Consider the following 13,902-nt stretch of genomic DNA (forward strand, 5'->3'; position numbering starts at 1 on the left):
ATAAAGCGCCCAGGACTGCAATAATACCAAACACCCGCTTATGTTTACGGCATGACGCTTTTTCATTCGAAAAAGCTCGCGATACAATGTACCTAGTATTAGTGAGCCCTAATTGTACGAATGAGCAGCGTATAAATCAGATAACAGGGAAAAATATGTAATAGCCCGATTTTGGGCCTAGTCGGCACAGTGGTTTCGGGACCACTATTCCAAGGCCAGAGAAAATTATTTTAGTATTATTTTATGTGTTATAATATGATTTTATAAGTGCATGTTAATTTTGGTATATTAATTTTAGCGATTTCTAGTCCAATTTCGAAAAAGGACTAAATCGCGTAAAAAGTAAAAGTTGTGTTTTAATACCTAAAGGTGTTAAATTGCCTTGTATCTTAAATTTGGGGTCTTTAAAGTGAAATTAGGCCATTGAAAGTGTGATGGCCGGTGGGAGACAAAATAGTTGAAAAGTCAAAATTAGACAAAATAGTTTTATTATTAACAAATAAAAAAAAAAGAAAAGAAAAAGCTATCATTTTTCTCTTCCCCTTCACCGAAATATGCAGCAAAGAAAGGGTTTTGAAGCTGGAAAATTTCAGCAACATATTTCCCTTGCTTGTAAGTGATTTTAATGTCTTTGCTTGATGATTTTTGTATTTTTGGAACCCCTAAAGCATAAGCTTTCATATGAGGGGACTTTTGTGCAAGATGATAAAGAGTCTAGGGTTTTGCCATGAATGTATATGTGTTGTTTGCTGTGTTTTTATGGAATATTATCAGTCCTAGTTATCTAATAAACAACTTTTGTGAAAGAAATTGCATGAAAATACCTTAAAAAGGGCTAAATTGCTAAGTTGTAAAATGAGTTGTAAATGTGTAAAATAGTTGAAATTATGAGTTGCTATAGTTATGAAAATGGTTCATCTAGACTCAAGGAGTAAAGAAATGTGATAAAAATTAATTTACGAGCATTGGGGCAAAAGTGCAAATATGCAAAAGTTTAGGGGTTAAAATGAAAATTTATAAAAATATGATTTTTAAACCCATATGAATATTGTGACTGATTGGTAGGCTAAATGTGATGTTATAGATGATGAAAATTGAGATTTGGACCTAGAACGGAAAGAAATCGATTTATAGACGAGTATGTCTTTTCACCTTTGTGGTATCGAGGTAAGTTCATGTGTAAATAATGTAGCATAATTGTTATTTTTAAGTTATTGATGTTAAATATATGATATGCTTATTTTTATCATGAAATATATGCTTTGTGGTTATTTTCGAATAAAATGCAAGTTATGTGTATTATCTGTTAAATATAAAGTGCTACCGAGTATTGGTTTCGGTATTTTACAGAAGATGGCAATGATATGTGTTCAAGGAAAATCCCGTTTGAACCTTAGGAGTAGATTAGGATACAAGTGACATGTCACTAGGATGGTTGAGCATCCGAACTCGTTGAGTTGAGTCCGAGTTCACTTATGGATGCGAATGTTCGAACTCGTTGAGTTGAGTCCGAGTTCGTGAGATGTAACTAGGCATCCGAGCTCGTTGAGTTGAGTCCGAGTTCACTTATGGATGCGAACGCCCGAGCTCGTTGAGTTGAGTCCGAGTTCACTTATGGGCGGGTTACATGGTAGCTTGGCTACATATGTGGCACTTATGTGCAAACTTTCCATGTATCCGAATTATATTCCAATGTGTGCAACGGGTAAAATTCTACTCAAATGGAGGAATACTCGAGATGAAAGGGACGTATTGGTAAATGTTGTGAAATGGATACTTTGAACAGGTATGTACTTAACCCTCGGGTTAAAAACTCGACATAACAACAATATGGTAAGATGGTAAATGAAAATGTGATATGAATGTATCGGTGATGATTATACAAACGATGTTGTATTAATTTTGTGAACAATGATCATGAATGAGTAATTTAACCTTGACAGATTTTAGTTACTGCAGTAGTGTAACTTTAAAAATACACTAAAAATAGTGGAAAATGAGTTAGAGGCAGAATAAAATATGGGATTAAAGCTCAATGAGTCTATTTTCACATGAAAGAAACAGGGGAAGAAAAAGAATTCCATATTGTGTGATATTTGAATTCTTGTGAAACAGGGTCTGAATGAATTCGAGATCCCCTATTCTAACTTTAGAAATTCACCAAAAATTGTACAAAAATTATTAAGAGTTATACCTTACATGCATGGATTCCTTATTGAGTCTATTTTTATGGGAAATAAACAGCATGGACGTTGGAATTTTTTTTATAGGGAGAAATTCGGTTTGTAGTGCACAGGGGTCAGAGTGGTCATACCCTGAAACAGGGGAGACTTTAACTAATAAACTGTACTATTTGGCTTAACCAAAAATTCTGGAAATTTTATGAAAGAAAGGAAAATAAGTATAGTTTCAGGGAAAATTAACGGAACTTAATTCGGAGTTTCGTAGCTCCAGATATAAATAATTTAGTGATTGTTGCTCAGGAAGACAGCTTGTAGTGAACTTGAGAATATGTTGTAAACATTGATAAAACAAGTTAATGAGTTGCTTATTGTTTTCATATGAACTTACTAAGCGAAAGCTTACCCCCCTTCTTTCCCATGTTTTTTAGAGTTTCCATGTTAGCTCGGGTTGGAGGCCGTCAGAGATATTATCACCCTATCGAGTTAACATTATCGGAGTAAGTAAACTCAAGTGATTCGAGTCTATGGCATGTATAGGGTTTTAATGTGAGTATGTAATATTATGATTTAGCCAAAGGCATTAGCTTGTTATTAAGGTAGTATTAGTTATGTAAATTGGCCTATGTCGGCTAATATCGTTATGGGCCCATATGATTATTCTTATGCATTTATGTTATTATTTCTTGTGATGTGGCTTACAACATGTATGCCTAGAGATTGAATTGAGATTCATTGATGACCTAGTAACTAATGCAGGATTAAGTGATTGGTAAATAGTTAATAATGCTTCATAATGTTTGTGATGTAATGATAGTTATGTCTAGTATGTGGTAATGATATGGCAAATTCTATAATATTTATTGCATAAGAAAATAACTTGAGCATAACATGTTTGTAGATGTTTAAGAGCTCATTTATGTCACGTTGTATGTTATTGGATAAGTATGTATCTATGCATATGGTGTGAGAGTGATAAAAAGCTTAATAATTAGCCTATTTCTGGCCACACGGCCTGAGCACATGGGCGTGTGAAGCCTTAACGCAAGAGATTTTTTTTAAGTTTTTCATGAGTTCTCGATTGGGTCCCGAATCACTCCAGATGTATGTTTTGGGCCTCGTAAGCCCGTATATGGGACAGATTGTATGTGAAAAGAAAAGTTTTTAACTATTTGAGATTTCATGGCCCTGTTTAGTATGCAAGTGTTAGTAAAAGTCAGGTAGCACCTCGAACCCCGTCCCGGCGTCGGATGCGGGAGAGGGGTGTTACAAAATATATCAAGTGAACCTTCTTGTTATTAGCATCTGACATGAGTACACCTCATATTATATGCATTATATATTCTCGTGTGACGCGTATCACCTCCTGTTTAGTGGCAATACTCGGTAAATACTCAAAATTCGCCTTCAACCATGAAATCTCAAAGTTGTTAATTTATCGCCAACATAATCGGGTGAGCGTCCTAATAAGTCATAGCAAAGGGTTGCTGGATTGGACAATATACTAAAACTCATGACTGCAATGCCGTCGATTTGGAGCTCGAGTTGCAATGCAACATCTTATAGAGTGATGATGCACTCCCCACACAACAAATGAAATGTGTGGGTCTCTGAGCCCCACCACTCATCCAAAGCGGAAATCAAGTCGTACTTCAAATCAAACATGCAGATCAATACCGCTGATTCGAATCTGGATGCCTCAAAGTATGGCATAAGACATACATCCGACAGATAACCCACACCGTTGACACAACCCCTTAGTACGCGGTACGAATCCTGACCATATTAAATTACTGCAATAGTTAATACATCCCAATTAAATTATTACATTAGTTAATATATCACAATTAAATAAAAAAAGTCAATATATACAAATTTTATTATCATCACATTAATCTTATTTGTTGTGTAATCATCTTCGTGATCAAAGAACCTACTTGGATATCTGCAGTTTGAAAAAATAAATTAAAGTTTAAACATTTTCAATTATTACCAAAACACGTAAAGATAATACAAAAGAATGCAAATAAACTTAATAGAAAAATAATATCAAAATTATATCATTACAAAAATACTAAATAGTTTGGTTCACAAAAAATTACAATTACAAAAATAAATTTTTTATTTTATTATACATACTGAAAAATTCAACATGCGATCTTTAAATCTAATTCATTCAAATAACATTAAATAATATTTTTGTACACAAAATATATAAAACATGTAAAATGTTGTTAAAAATCTCAAACTAACTAAGGATTTCAAGAATATTTTAGGCGTTTAATATTTCTAGTTTAGCCTAAATAAAGACTATTGTAATCAGCTTAAACATAATTTTAGGGAGACAAAAAATATGCTTAAGGTTTCTATTTTGTTTTTAATTTTTACTTAGGTTATTTTATATTATTGTAGCCGGAGAATCCTATTCCGAAGTGAGACTTTTGGGAGTGGAGATTGTAACAGAGCTACGCTTTCATCAATAAATCCATGAGCATCTCTTTCCCTTATTCTATTCTTTATATCTCTTTCTTAACATTGCTAGTTGAATGTTTGTGTAAAGATTATAATCAATTTATATTTTATCTATATTTCATAGGTTTAAAATGTATTAATCTTATTAATTGATTGAAAGGTAGGATTTTCTTATCGGATTAGCTGTTTGGGAGAGGAAGAACTTCAACCCTAGGCTTGATGACCCTAAGAAGTCATTTAGGTGGAAATTAACCCAAAATTGATATGGCCTATCCATGAACACCTTAGCCCTGCACCAGTTTGGATTGTGAGGCCGAGAGATAAGTAGTTATTACCGACTCATTATTCTAGTGGACGTACCGAAAGATTCTACTAGGGTAATGACTAGTTGACTGATCAGAGCTCTACATCAATAATTAATTAGACGAAACAATTAAATCTAGGCTAAAGGAACTCGTATAGTCGAAATAAAAGATATGAGAAGTCGATACAGAAATTTAAGAGTAGATTTAAGTTTAATTAAATTTATTTAGTTTATTAATATTATTATCATCTTACTTCCATATTAACACTACTAATTCGTGACTCAAAAGTAGATTAGTAATTATTTTCGGTAATTGGTTTGATAACAATTTTTCCTAAATTGTAATCCGTTGAATACGATTCTCGGAATACTTACTTACTTTGTTGTAACCATATTATAACTTGACTCGTATACTTGTACACATCGCCTCACTTATATATCTTTTGTTACAGTATTCATACTCTGTACATTAATACGTTCGGATGCGGTCAATAATGGTATTGACATACCATTTAGGAATTCAAATATTAATTTTGTATTATCTACGATAAAAAAACCAGAAAAATCTCTTTTTTTTTATACTATTTATGCGATAAATCAAGAATGGATAAGTTATTTAAAAAAGAAGAAGAAGCAAAGTGGCGTGGAAACAAAGTTTTAACAAATTTATTCCTACTCTAAGTAATCTAGCTATTAGGAGACTTGGGAATAGAACAGAGGGCCCCAAATGCTTAAACGCCGATGAAACTCTTAAGCATGCTTTTCGTGAATGTAGAGCTGCAGAAGAAATTTGGAACAGGTTGGGTATTACATGGCCACAGGAGGTGAGCAATTTAGAGTATAAGGAATGGATAACTTATTTGATAGAGACGGGTTCCAGAGAGCAATGAAAGGTGTTAGCTTGTGCTATCTGACTGGAGAGGTATCGAGTGATGCATGAGGGTCAGAAGCAATCCCCATCTAATATGATGAATCGGCACACATCTTGGCTACAGTGGGACTAAGAATGGGGGAAACAACTTACCTAGTTGATGAGGTGCCAGGTTTTGTTATGAAGGAGGTGGAGAGAGATAGAAGGCAGTCTGGGTCACGAGTGCCAATATTCCCGATGGATAAGGACGATTACCACGACGGAAAAGGCAATCGATCTAGTGGTGTGGGATAAGCAGTGAAAAGGAAAGCTGATGGAACTAGCAGATAAAAATTCGTTGGCGAACAGAAAAAAGAGCTAACGGGAAGGGATGATCGGCTTTCAGGGGAAATAGAGCAATGAACGAAAGAAGGTCTCCAAGGAGAGGAAATCCCCAAATGGTTCAGTTTGGATTCTCACGAGATAATTTTGTATTTATGGTTATGGTTTTGATTTTGCTTTTCCTTTTTTTTTTTTGTGGTTTTGCTGTTTAAAATTTATTGTCTTTTTGGTGAACATTAGTTTAATCAAGTGGAATACAACTGTTTAGCATAAAAAAAGTCATCTCTTTATTATATATATGATTTAGTCCTATGAATTGAATATTTTAAATTTCTTTATTTTCCAATGTGTATTTTCAATGGTAAGTTTATTTTCTTTTGTTAATTTTATGTGATTTTTTATTTTTAAAATGCTATGATGTGACACATATCTTTGTACAATTAAACTTCCTTTTTTTTTCACATTTAGAAAGATAAAAGAGAAAATTTACAATATTTATCTAATTGCAAAAATGTCGAAGTACATATCATCACACTTGTAAAAAATAAGTCGCATTAAATTTGAAGAAATTAACGAAAAGAGTTTACTTCATTAATGAAAACGTATATATCCAAAAAGTAGAATCACTAAAATGATTAATTTATATTAGAAGAACTAAACATACTAAAAATGTATTGTATAGGAAGCTTCTATAGAAGTTGACCATTAAATTTTAAAAAAAAAACTTATTACTAATGTTTCAAGAGGATTGTTGATACAAGTTGTCAATAAGAAGGATAGGATGGTGCAGAGGAATATTGGTTCACTATCTGTAACAATTCGTTTTTAGTTAAATCAGAATAGTAATTTTGGGACCACAAATCTGATATCAAAATATTTATTTTATTATTTTAATGTCTACATCATGATTGTATGATTGTGTGAAAATTTCGTTAAGAGATTTTATCGTTTGAATGCTTAATTTGATAAAAAGTACTAAATCGCGAAAAATGTAAAACTTGTGTTCTATTAGTTAAAGGTGCCTAATAGCTATAGAACCTTAAAGTAAAAGTCCTTATATGGTAAATAGCCAATAATATGATAGTCGATGATAATGGTTTGGTAATGTTGTAAATTGAATTAATTTTTAAGGTTAATTTTGTAATTAGATAAAATAAGTTTAGTGTAAATAATAAAAGATGAAATAAAATATCATTTTCTTCATAATTTTTAAACTAAGAATCATCCACCATTGTTGAGAAAGGGAGAGAGCATTCGGCCAACATTTTCTTAAGCATATTAAGAAAAGCGAAATTCAGATTTAGATCAGGGGAAAAACAAAGTATCAGACTAATTAACTTATTTTGCCGTTTTTGCAATCAAGGTAAGTTCGTATGTTAACAAACATTATTATAATTGTGTTTTGAATGTTTTAATATTGAATAAATTGTGAATACGACCTTGCAGACATATTTGACGTTTATTCGAAAAAAGTGAAATCCTGGTTGAACCTTAGGAGGAGATTAGGATACGAATGATATGTAATTAGAGATTATGTGATTTGGGTGCTGGTCCGTACGTCCTACTGGTGGCTGAGTTATCCAACATGTGTTGCGGATACTCGTCAGCTTGTGTGAGCAGTACTGTGTAGTTTCGTCATGACCGTTAGCTTGTGTGAGCAGACCTGTTGATAGCTCGAGAGTGAGCATTATATGTGATATGAGATTGAGATAGCCTCGGCTATATATGTGGCACTTAGGGTGCGAGATTCCAAGTATCCGATAGTATTCTAAATGGTTCAACGGGTATATTAGAGATGTGGTTGAATATGAATTTGATACGAGACGGTACAAGTATATACATGAACAGTATAAGCATTGAAATGAGGAAATTTATGAAATTCATAATTAACTTGGTGAATGAAAATGTGGTAGGTTGGTGAAACATTATGAGATATGTTATATTATGTTTAAATTTCTTAAATTGTGTATATATGGTAAGTTGCGTTATACTTTTATACAAACTTACTAAGCTTTATAGCTTATATTGTTTATTTTTTCGTGTTTTATAGTGAAATCAAAGCTAGCTCGGATTTGGGAATCGTCGGAGACCTCATCACACTATCAAGCTATCACTTTGGTACTTTTAAATCTATGTTTTTTGGATATATGGCATGTATAGGAGCTTTGGTCATTTTGGTATATAGTTTGGTAATGAATTTAACCATTTGGATTGGCTTGTAAATGTTTAGTGTTTGACTTTGTATATAGCCATGAGAGTTGGCTTATTTTGGTTGATTTGGTTGTGTATATATATATGCAAATCGCCTTTTTCTTATGTTGATAATTGCTATGCAAATGATTGTGGTAAATGGTTGATATTTGAGAATTGGCATGCTTATGAGTTTAGGCAAAATGATGCATAATTGGAAATGTCCACATTGATGATTTGTGAAAGTGAGGTTTGGTATGAAATTGAATGGCATATTGTGGTATTTGTGTGCCTTGTATATATTGATATTGAAATGGTATGATTTATGCTTGGTTGAGGTTGGTTGAATGCCTATTTATGCCATATTATGTGTTATTTGGTTTGGTATAAGTGTATGCAAATTTGGGAGGCAAAATGGCTTGGTAGATAGCCTATTTTTGTCCACACAGGTAGAGACACGGGTGTATGTCTCAGCCGTGTGTGACACACGGTCGAGTGACACTGCCGTGTGTCCATTGGTGTGTAAATAGAAATCAAGTCAGTATGCTCTACATGGTCCAACACTCGGGTGTGTGACTTGGCCATGTGGAATAAGTCAGTATACCTTACAGGTTTGGCATGGCCTAGCACATGGCCTGACACATGGACGTGTGAGGCCATTTTGAAGGGCGCATGGACCCAAGTCAAAGAGTTACACGGGGTTGGACATGGGCTGAGACATGGCCATGTGATCCCATTTGGAATGTCCACACGGCTTGTGACATGGGCGTGTGTCCCCTGTATTTTGTAAAATATTTTAAGTGTTCCAAAAATTTCCTGAGTTATCAGTTTAGTCCCGAACCTCCCCGAATACATGTTTAGGGCCTTGTAGGCTCGTATTAGGGACAATGTCAATGATGTTCAATGATGAGTACATGAAATTTGAAAATGTATGTGAATGTATGTTTAATTGTATACTATGTCCGATACTGCTCCGTAACCCTATTTCGGCGTTGAATACAGATGAGGGGTGTTACACCATCTCCTCAATTGGACTTGATAGATGGCATATTAGTCTTTCAATCAGTTTGTTCATTTTCATTTATACTAAGGACATGTTTAGTTTCGTCTACTAATATAAGTTATCTTTTCATATTACAATCTGACCACATAATACTACTTAATTTTAGTTTAAATATTAGAAAATTAGTGAGCCAATATTTGCTTCTATTTTGCTTTGAATGCGAAAACCACATGATTCTCAATTGGACTTGATAGATGGCATAGTAATGCATTCCATGAATTATTTTATTAACTAATTTGTTGGAAAAAATTTCAAGTTTAAAACCAATATACTACACTTAGGGCATCTGATCCAACAGTATCCCACTTGCCCTAGTGAAGTAGAAGATTCATATTCTGAATTCCCATGCTCTCTACATGATTCTCAAAACTCCTAGATAGTAGAGTCTTGCTAAAAGACTCCGCAAGGTTGTCCACGGATGTGACTTTGACTACATCCATGATTTTGTCTGCAATTACTTCATTTATGATATGATACTTTTATTAATATGGTTTGTCTTCTTGTGGTTTCTGGTTTCCTTGATATTAGCTATTATCGGACTGTTGTCATAATACAATGTGATAGCTTTTTTTCATACTAGGAATGACTTCAAAATTCATAAGGAACTTTTGAAGCCATATTGCTTCTTTTGTAGCCTCAAAAGCAGCCACATATTCAACCTCCATAGTGGAGTCAGTAGTACAACCCTACTCATCACTTCTCCACACAATGGACCCGCCGCCTAGGATAAAAACACAACCCGATGTCAATTTTCTTAAATCTCGACACATTTGGAAGTTAGAATCAATATATCTGACAGAAGTAAGTGCTGGATTTGGTAGTGTAGTATTTTCATCTATATAGGCTTGTAATTTTTGAAACAAATTGGTTAATAAAATTATTCATTAATCACATTAATACCTTTTGTATATTGTCCTCATGTGTTTTTTTTCATGCAAAGCAAAATAAAAGCAAATATTAACTCATTGGTTGTCTAATATTTAAATAATACTAAGCGGTATTACGTGGTTGGATCGTAAAATGGAAAGACAACCTATATTAATATATGAACCTAAACATGTCTTTAGCCTAATCGAAAATGAGTAAATTGATTGAAATACTAATATGTCATCTATCAAGTCCAATTGGGGAGATGCCTTATCTTGCACATTGAAATGAATGACTCCTAGAAAATAGAGACATAGATGTTGTTGGAAAAAATCGAGTTTGAAAATGATTTTCTTGCACAGCGAAATATTAAAATTTTGAAAATCGACTCGGTTTGTGATATTTATAGCAATAAACCTTAACCAAATGCATACTTGTGTTTTTGGCTTAGCGGATGTTCATTGTTCCTGCTTTTCAACCAAACGATCTTCTTCGCTATTCTTAAACCACGAACTATTTGAATGTGGGGTCGAACCAATTGAATTGAAACATAGAACTTGAAAAAGTTTTCTCTCTTTTATTTAGGGTGAAAACAAAAACTCTCTCTTCTTTAATAGAAACCAGTAGAATTATTATTTTGGAAAAATATATTTAATATGTGGGAATAAATTCTCCCTTTTTTTTCGGTAGAGTTGTAACAACTCATTTTCAGTGAAATTGGAACAATAGTTTCGGGACTACAAATCTGAGCTGGAAAGAAAATTTATTTTGATATTATTGCATGATCTGCATTATGATAGGAATGTCATATGAAAATTCTGATAAGAAAATTATACTGATTATGTGTTTAATTAGGAAAAGGACCAAATTGCATAAAATGAAAAAGTTGAATTCTAGTAGCTATAACTATCAAATAGCTAAGGAATTCAAAATTTTAGGTTCTTATATGGTAATTAGACCATAAAGAAAAGTTAGTAGATATTTTTGATGAATCATCCATGGAAAGTTAGAAAAAGGCAATGACTAATTGGAATGTGGAAAAATTAATGGATGATAAATAATTAAATAGAAATAATATCATTTTATATCTTTTTCATCCCCAAAAATTCTATAGAAACCCTAGGAGAGAGAAATAAAACTAATCAAGCTTAATTAGTAATTTTTATATTTTTGAGATTGGGATAGCTTAATCTATCCATTTTGGGGATTAATTAGAAAAGATATCAAATTACCAAAGTTTTTCCATTGATGAATATGCTGAAATTTTTAAATTTATGGTAGAAAATGAAAGGTTGTTGATAGATAAAAAACTTTTATAAAGTGAATTTTGATGAAAATATGATTTAGGGATTAAATTGTAAAGATGTAATAGTTATGGAAAAATTATGAATTTTGTGGAACACATGTGCTGCAAAAGTTATATGAGGCTCAGAATAAGGATTAAATTGCAGGAATTTCAATTTCTGAGCCTAGGGATGAAATCGTCATTTGTGAAAAGTATAGGCGCAAAATAGTAATTTTGCCTAGGCTGTGAATTGAATTAAATTGAGTATGTAATAGATTAAAATGATGTTAAATTTATTTATATAGATCCTGAAAGACCTAATACTGAGTTGGATTGAGGAAAACAAAAAGTTTCGGATTTATAGATTTTGTGTACGAACAAGTATAGAGGTAAGTTTGTGTAACTAAATTGTGTACATTTATATATTTGAATTAAATGTTATATATGTGAATTGTATAATTTTCATGTATTTGAAATTGATTGAATATCCGATAATGCTCGATAAATGTCAAATCCCTTTTGAATAAATGAAAGTCAGTGGGTACAACATTTTCCGTACTGGCTGTGGTTCAACATATGTTGCGGACACAACGTAGCTCTTATGAGTGTCCTGTTTTATATTGTTCAGCGAGTTTCTCATTATAGCTCTTCGGGGTGTCCCGATAGGTTGTGATCCTACATTTGTTGTGGACACACCTCAGCTCTTATGCGTATCCCGATTAAAGGTTCTTTGTGAACTTCCAGTTAATTGGCTCTTTGTGAGCTTCCTGATAGTGCCCGCTTGAACTTCCCGATATTGGCTATCTGGAGCTTCTCGATATGGTTCTTTGTGAACTTCCCGATTATAGCTGTTATGAGCTTCCCGTTATATAGCCTGAATAATCTTCCCGATAGGCTCTTTATGAGCTTCCCGAAATGGCTCTGTGTGAGCTTCTCGTTACAAGGCTCGAGAGTGTGCTTCACGATTATGTGCCCTAATTGGGTACCCCTGGAAATGAATTGATGAATTATAGTAGTGTACACTAAAGTGTACTATATGAGCGTATCCATCGATATTTCAAATAAATTCAACGGGTAAAGTTCTGACATGGAAAAATGAACTTGAAATAATTTTTCATTAAAATGTTTATGTAATATGGAATAATGTTATGGAAAACATATGTATATGAAAGACGTTAAATGATGAGCTCATCCATATTCTTGGTATTATATGAGTTACTTGACTAACATGATTTGTAAAGTTGTGTTTTAGGCTATAAGCCAAATTGCTTGGATGTATTATTGTATGTTTATCTTAAATATAAATATATGGTAAGTTAAGTTCTTGTTATACGAACTTACTAAGGATTAAATGCTTACTAGATTTTCTTTTCTCTATTTTATAGTGCTCAGAAGATCGTAAAGGTTAGAGATCGGTCAAAGTATCATCACACTATCCTCCAGCTTGTTTTGGTATAAAAATTAATCTTATTTTGATATAATGGCATGTATAGGTTAACTTGGCCTATGTTGGTATATAAATAGTAGTTTGTAACTTAGCCATTGGAATGGCTAAAATGGATTGTTTTGATATGATATTATAAGGTTATATATGTCATGTTTAACATATATGTATGTGGTTGGTTAGATTAAATTAGAGTAAAATATAAATCATCACAAGAAGGTAAGTTTGATCATATGAATATGTAATACTATTTCAGATATACTAATGATGTTTGCTTGATTTATATGATTTGAATTGGTTGGAAAAGTATATGCAAATGTTGTTGTAGGTTGAAGGTTAAATTTGGGTGAGAAATAAGACTAGGAAATGACCTTATTTTGTCCATAGGGGTAGACACACGGGCGTGTGTCTTGACCGTGTGTGACACACAGCCTGGCACATGGGCATGTGGATTGGCCGTGTGTTCCCTGCATCTTAAAATTGAGAAACAGAATGTTCAGAATCGGGCACACGAGCAGAGACATGAACGTGTGTTTCAGCCGTGTGTACTACACAGCCAGAACACGGGTGTGTATCTTGGCCTTGTGAAACCTGCACCTAATTTGTGAAAATTAAATTGACCACACGGCCTAGCACTCAGGCTCCGATTTTGGGGTTAGTCAGAATAGTGATTTTAGAACCACTAAACTGAGGTCGAGGAAATTATTTTAAATATCATTTTATGTATTTTAGCATGATTAGATAAGTACATGAAAATTTTGGTGAATTAATTTTAGCAATTGCTTGCCTAATTGTGAAAAATGACTAAATCACATAAAGTGAAAAAGTCCTATTTTGTTTGATAAGAGTGTCAATTAGCTAAAGAACCTAAATTGGGGGCCTTAAAGAGTAATTAGACCCTTAGA

The 13,902-nt window shown here is 33.1% G+C and overlaps 1 long non-coding RNA gene across 1 annotated transcript; it reads left to right on the forward strand.

Moving 5' to 3' along the window:
- Nucleotides 1-488: 488 nt before the first annotated feature.
- On the forward strand, nt 489-2,977 carry LOC128294151 (uncharacterized). Its single transcript, XR_008284419.1, has 3 exons — nt 489-612; nt 1,085-1,167; nt 2,612-2,977. It is a non-coding gene; the product is annotated as an uncharacterized LOC128294151 (long non-coding RNA).
- Nucleotides 2,978-13,902: the final 10,925 nt, after the last annotated feature.

This window comes from Gossypium arboreum, chromosome 6 (assembly GCF_025698485.1).
Source record: "Gossypium arboreum isolate Shixiya-1 chromosome 6, ASM2569848v2, whole genome shotgun sequence".
Lineage (NCBI taxonomy): Eukaryota > Viridiplantae > Streptophyta > Magnoliopsida > Malvales > Malvaceae > Gossypium > Gossypium arboreum.